Consider the following 5,644-nt stretch of genomic DNA (forward strand, 5'->3'; position numbering starts at 1 on the left):
AGGAAACTCTGCCGGATTGTCAGTGAAATTTTGAAACATATGTTGTTATTGATTGAAAAGAAATGTTTAATACCTAATTAAAAGACTTAAATTAGGTTCATGCATCATAAGCATGTAATGATGGTGGCGTTGGATGGGAAGTATACGAAATCTAGGGGAAACTCCAGGTTAGTCTTGGGGATAGTCGGGTGTGATTGAGCTGGGTAAAAGCCAGGGCTCGCAACCCTGTGCTGTCGGTTCTCACTGCAAAACTGGACTATCCTGACAGAACCCAATGGATTATCAGAATCAGTTGAGCTATATCTTTGAAACTATCTAATGAGATGGTTATGACCAAGAATGGTTGGTGATAGTGAACTCCTGATCCTTCCTAGAAAGAAAGAAAGAGAAAAAGAAAAAGAAAATGGTTTGAGCCCACATGCATGTGTCAGTATAGCAATTAACTAGGTGATGCACAGAATCATACATGGCATGTACATTGTGTATTGAGTTGTTGCTAATTGCTATAATGATTGTAAATATCTTGACGTGTTTTCTACTGTACTTTGGTTGAAATGAGTTTGTCTCACCCTTTTAGTTGCTATGTGTGTTGTATGTGAATATGTTTAGTAGGTGAGGACACAAATGGCCCGACCACCATACCAGTTCAGCGTCACGGTCAGATATGATCCTGAAGGAAGATGGGCGTACGATTGGGAATGACAACAGTTCACCCATACTGGCACAATTACCTTTTTGTTAGATAGAAATGGGCCAGGTCCACGGGCATACCCCATCCCCATCAGGGTACCCATGAGACTCACTTTTCCATTTACTCCTAGAGTACTGTTAACTTTTGAGGGTACCCATGGGTCTAGGGGGAAAGCTTGTGAGGTCATTTTTGTTGTTGTTGTCTCTGATATCGTGACCCCACTTTATTTTGTATGTAAATCAGCTATATGTATATGTTTATATGACTGGATGACTGTATATTTTGACAGATGATTGCTATATACGTATTTGGATAACTGATGCAGATGGTGTATTTAGTTTCTATTAATGTGAACAAATGTAAACTCATACATGTGGCTTTCTTACTGCTTAGATTATATTAATATTATATTTATATTGATGGCATAATAAGTAGTAAGGGTGTCACAGATTTCACGTTATTGATAGCTTTTAAATCTTGATTTTAATACTGGATAATTTGTTAATTGTTTGAGGAATCAACATTTGAGAAATTATCTTAAAAATATATTTTCAACGAATTGAAATATAGGACTTCCGTATTTTGCATCAAATTCATTAGAAATGGTTGCTATATTTATCGCTGAATTACTAGAATATATGGAGAGAGATAGATGAAATTCAATCCCAACTTTTTAACTTGAATTTTACCATATTTTACATTATTGCTTTACATTTTAATTGTTATTGAACATTTCATGAAAATCATCTATCAATTTTATTGTATATAAGCTCAATTAATTTGTATCTTATTAATTAATACATTTAAATTGCTCTCTGAGGACGATACTCAGTATTCTATCGATTATTATTTGTAACAGACCCGGTACACTTGCTGTGTCTGAAGGAAAAGTCTCAACAGTATACGACATAAATCTGTTACGTTCTCGCAGCAGTGAGAGTCTCCTTGCTATTGCCAGAGAGCAACAGAGGAGGGTTTTAGTTGCAGTCTCGCTATAGCGAGATTCTGCAGAAACTAGAATGCAGATTCGTCTGAGATTTTTGCTATAACGAGTAAGGATGTAGCTATAGCGAGAGATGTCTTACTGTAGCGAGAGTGTCGCGAATCCTAGGGTGGGTATTTGAGGGGTTTAGGATTCAGGAAACTCATTTCTCACTTTTCCCTTCAAACACTCTTTCGATTCTCTCAATTTTTAGCCTTATTTCACCGATTAAACTACCTCCAAAGCTAGTTGTGAGCACGATTGAAGGTTGAGGTTGCGTTTGGAGTGTTTGGAGGTAAGTTCTACGAACTAGGGCTTACGTTTTTCATCCCTTCTCCAATCTTCTCGTTTATTTATGGATTATTCCATGTGTTTAAGATGAGGATACGTATAAGGAGCTATTCTACCATTGATTTGTATTGTGAGTCTTCATTCTGAGGTAAAGGGAGACTCTACCGTATCTCTTTGTACTTATAATTTATTCATATTGCTATGTATTGGAATGTGGTTGAGAAAGAATGTAGAAAAATGTATATTTGGATAAAAATGATTTGATTGTAGTGAGATTGAGATAGAAAGATTGTATCGAATATAGTGTGGTTGATGTTGAATAGTATGTGTGATGAAACGAAGTGAATGATATTGGATTTTGATGAAAATTGGATGTTTGAGTGTAATGTGATTGAATGTGAGCATATGTGCCATGTGTGAAAGTGAATATTATGATGTGATTGAGAATGTAGGTGAATGTATGTATAGACATGACATTGATTGATGTTGAACAATATGAAATGAGAGAGAATGTGTGTGAATGGCATGCTGAGTGTGATTGTGTTTGATTTGGTTGGAAACTATGAATGGTTTAGCGATACACTAGAGGTGCAGAATATAGGGCAGTAGAAATACCTTGGGAAAGAGAGGGTGGTGGTTACACTAATACTGAGCGTGGGTGCACCACAAGCTACATACTCTCCTCCCGACTCAGCCTCTAACTAACACCTTTCCTTTGGTGGCTCAGTACCGCTCACGTTGTATCCGTGGAGCAAGGGCTATCCTGCAACCATCTATGGTGTGAAACTGAGTAAGTCCCTGAGGTTGAGGGCATCAGGAAACTGTGATCATAGTGCTATAGTGAGCGTGACTATATGAGTGAGTGCATGTGTGTGTAGATTGTTTGATGGCGCAATGAGCGCGCCTGTTTGTGAATTGGAGTGAAATGTTGAAAAGTAGTATTTGTATTGTTTGATGCATGATTTAAACTTTGCTAGTAAATGTGTGAAAGGTGCAAGGTGAGTCGTTGTACTTGTGTGTGATAGTATAGAGTACTCACCCTTACATTTACTTTTCAGGTGACCAAAATGATCAGCGCCAGAATTAGTGAAGGAATGAATGATACTGCTATAGGACTTAGAAATTTTATTTTTGGAGTTGAAATGTATTAATTAAGTCCTGTAGCAATGATTGATTCAAATTTGTAATACATCCTTACTTTGAAATACTTTAATGAAATTATACGATGGGAACTATTTTAATAAAATTTTTATTATTCTCGTTTATTATGAAATCGATTTATTTTAGAAAATTATATTAAGATGTTACACAGATCGAGTATAAGAGTTTTTAAACTTACACATAGGATAGGATTTTCTTACAGCGGTGTAAGTGTAAAAACTCTTACACCCAATCTGAGTTTTCCATTTAACTTAAATCTATCGAGTTATAATTTATTATTTCACTGGCCATTATATTTAAGTTAAATGGAAGACTCATATTGGGTGTAAGAGTTTTTAGACTTACGCTGGTATAAGAAGATCTTACCCCATATATATGTATATCTATCTATCTAAATAAATAAATATATATATATATATATATATATATATATATATTAAAAAAGTACTAAATGAGTGATATTTCATAAAATTAAGGACTAAAATAAAGGCTTTCTATATTAAAAACTAAAAAAATCAATACTTATTTTAAGGATGAAAGTGGGGATTTAATCTCTCAACTAGTGATTATATAATAAAATCTATTGCTTATAAAAGTTCATTATGTGATTATCAAGTAAAAGTAATTGCTCATTATGTAGTGTAGATATTTTGTTTATAAGCCAACAAATTTATTAAATTTAAGTACCGGAGTTTCTATCCCCATACAGTACAAGAAGAGATACAAACTTAGAGCTTATTAATATATTTCATCCAAACAGAAAAATTACAAGTGAAGTGATATGTCTAGAGAGCTGATGAATGCTTTCACTAAGGGTGATCTTTGGGACGGTGTAGCTGTAAACATTCAGCAAGTTTATAAAATTTTGAAACCTTTCTGAAACTTATTTAAGAAAATTCGGAGTTAGAATAGAACGATTATTAATGGATGAAATATATATTTATGTTCTCGGTGCTCTTCCAAATAGCTTATGCTCTATGCTCTTGTAATGTTATTATCGAAGGCCTGTGTTGTCTTTATCATGATGACAAAATCATGAGCCACAGATTACGAAACAGGACGCAATAAGTTTATTAAGTGGCAGAAAAAAATAAAATAGGAATCGTTATATAACATTATTTAATATATCTTACTTTTTTACTAATAAAAATATTTTAAAATATTTTAAAATTTTAATTTTATTTATATTATTTTTAGTAAAATTGTTAATATTACAATAATTAAAAAGATTTGAGATTTTATACCGGTTAAACATTTAAATTAGTAAAAAAAATTTTAAAAACTTCATTTTTTATGTGAGTAAATAGTAATAAAAATATTAAGTAAGATTTAATTTTTGTTTAAAATTAATTTAAATTGAATATATTGTATAATGTCACGACCCCTTTTATAAGGAATCAAGAACATTATTTCTACACCACATACTTATTTAAGATAGATAAATAATAAAAAAATATAAGTATAAAATTTACTTCTCATTAAAAAATAAAACAAAGTTTTTTACAACATAATATTACATTTAGTTCGTAATATTCAAAAAACATAAAAATTATACTCGTAGCTCCCTCTACATGAGGTCTCAAAATATAAAGAAAAGGATTTTGATGCAAAATTACTCGACTTCAGCTTCTAATATTTCTCCACTAGCCCCACTGGCCCCTCAGTCTGTGAAGTAGATGCAACACCTGCTACATCTATTCATGTACCATTGTACGATCATTGCAGTATACACATATGCAACGACATGGAAAGAAATGCAAGGGTGAGCTTACAAAAATAATAAAATGAAATCGTATATATAGAGTAAAATATTACTCATACCAACAGCCTTATGCTTTACCAGCCCATCTAATACACAACATAAAAAACGGTTTCCAACTGGTTTTACAGTCTAAATAATCCAGAAGGAAGCAAGCCGGTCCGGGAGCGACCCATTCCGATATCTGGATCCAAACAACACAGTACAACATAGCTCAGCATGCTCTACTGTTACACGTCTACCCACCTAAACGTGTAACTCGGCTCTATAATGATGCAAGACATATATCTCAGCATGATGCAGCACAACTAAAATTATTTCAACAAATCAGCTAAGATAAGTTTATAATAAATTAGCCAAATCTCAGTGTTATTAAATTAGAAAAATAACTTTCGAGTATTAAATCCTTTATATCTCAACTTTTACCAAAGAGATCTAATAAAACTGACTCAAACCTTTCTTTAATAGCATATCAAACCGTTCAAAACATAGTTCATAGACTAAAGTAAGCTCCCCTTGCCTTGTAACAGTGATTTACTTCAGATCTACCAAATATTACTTGTTTTATTGAGACGACCCAGTTATTATTAACAGTTTCATCCTAATTATTATGTTACTATGTTCAACTTAGAGACTCTAATAAATTTTTCCTGTTCAGTAAACATAAATGAAGGCATATATCCCACTCATAATGCACATCTGCATATATATAGAGTTGTTGTTTAATAGTAGATAATATAATACAGACGTCTTACCTTTC

The sequence above is a fragment of the Abrus precatorius genome, unplaced genomic scaffold (assembly GCF_003935025.1).
Source record: "Abrus precatorius isolate BTA unplaced genomic scaffold, Abrus_2018 Scaffold9, whole genome shotgun sequence".
In the NCBI taxonomy this organism is placed as follows: Eukaryota; Viridiplantae; Streptophyta; class Magnoliopsida; order Fabales; family Fabaceae; genus Abrus; species Abrus precatorius.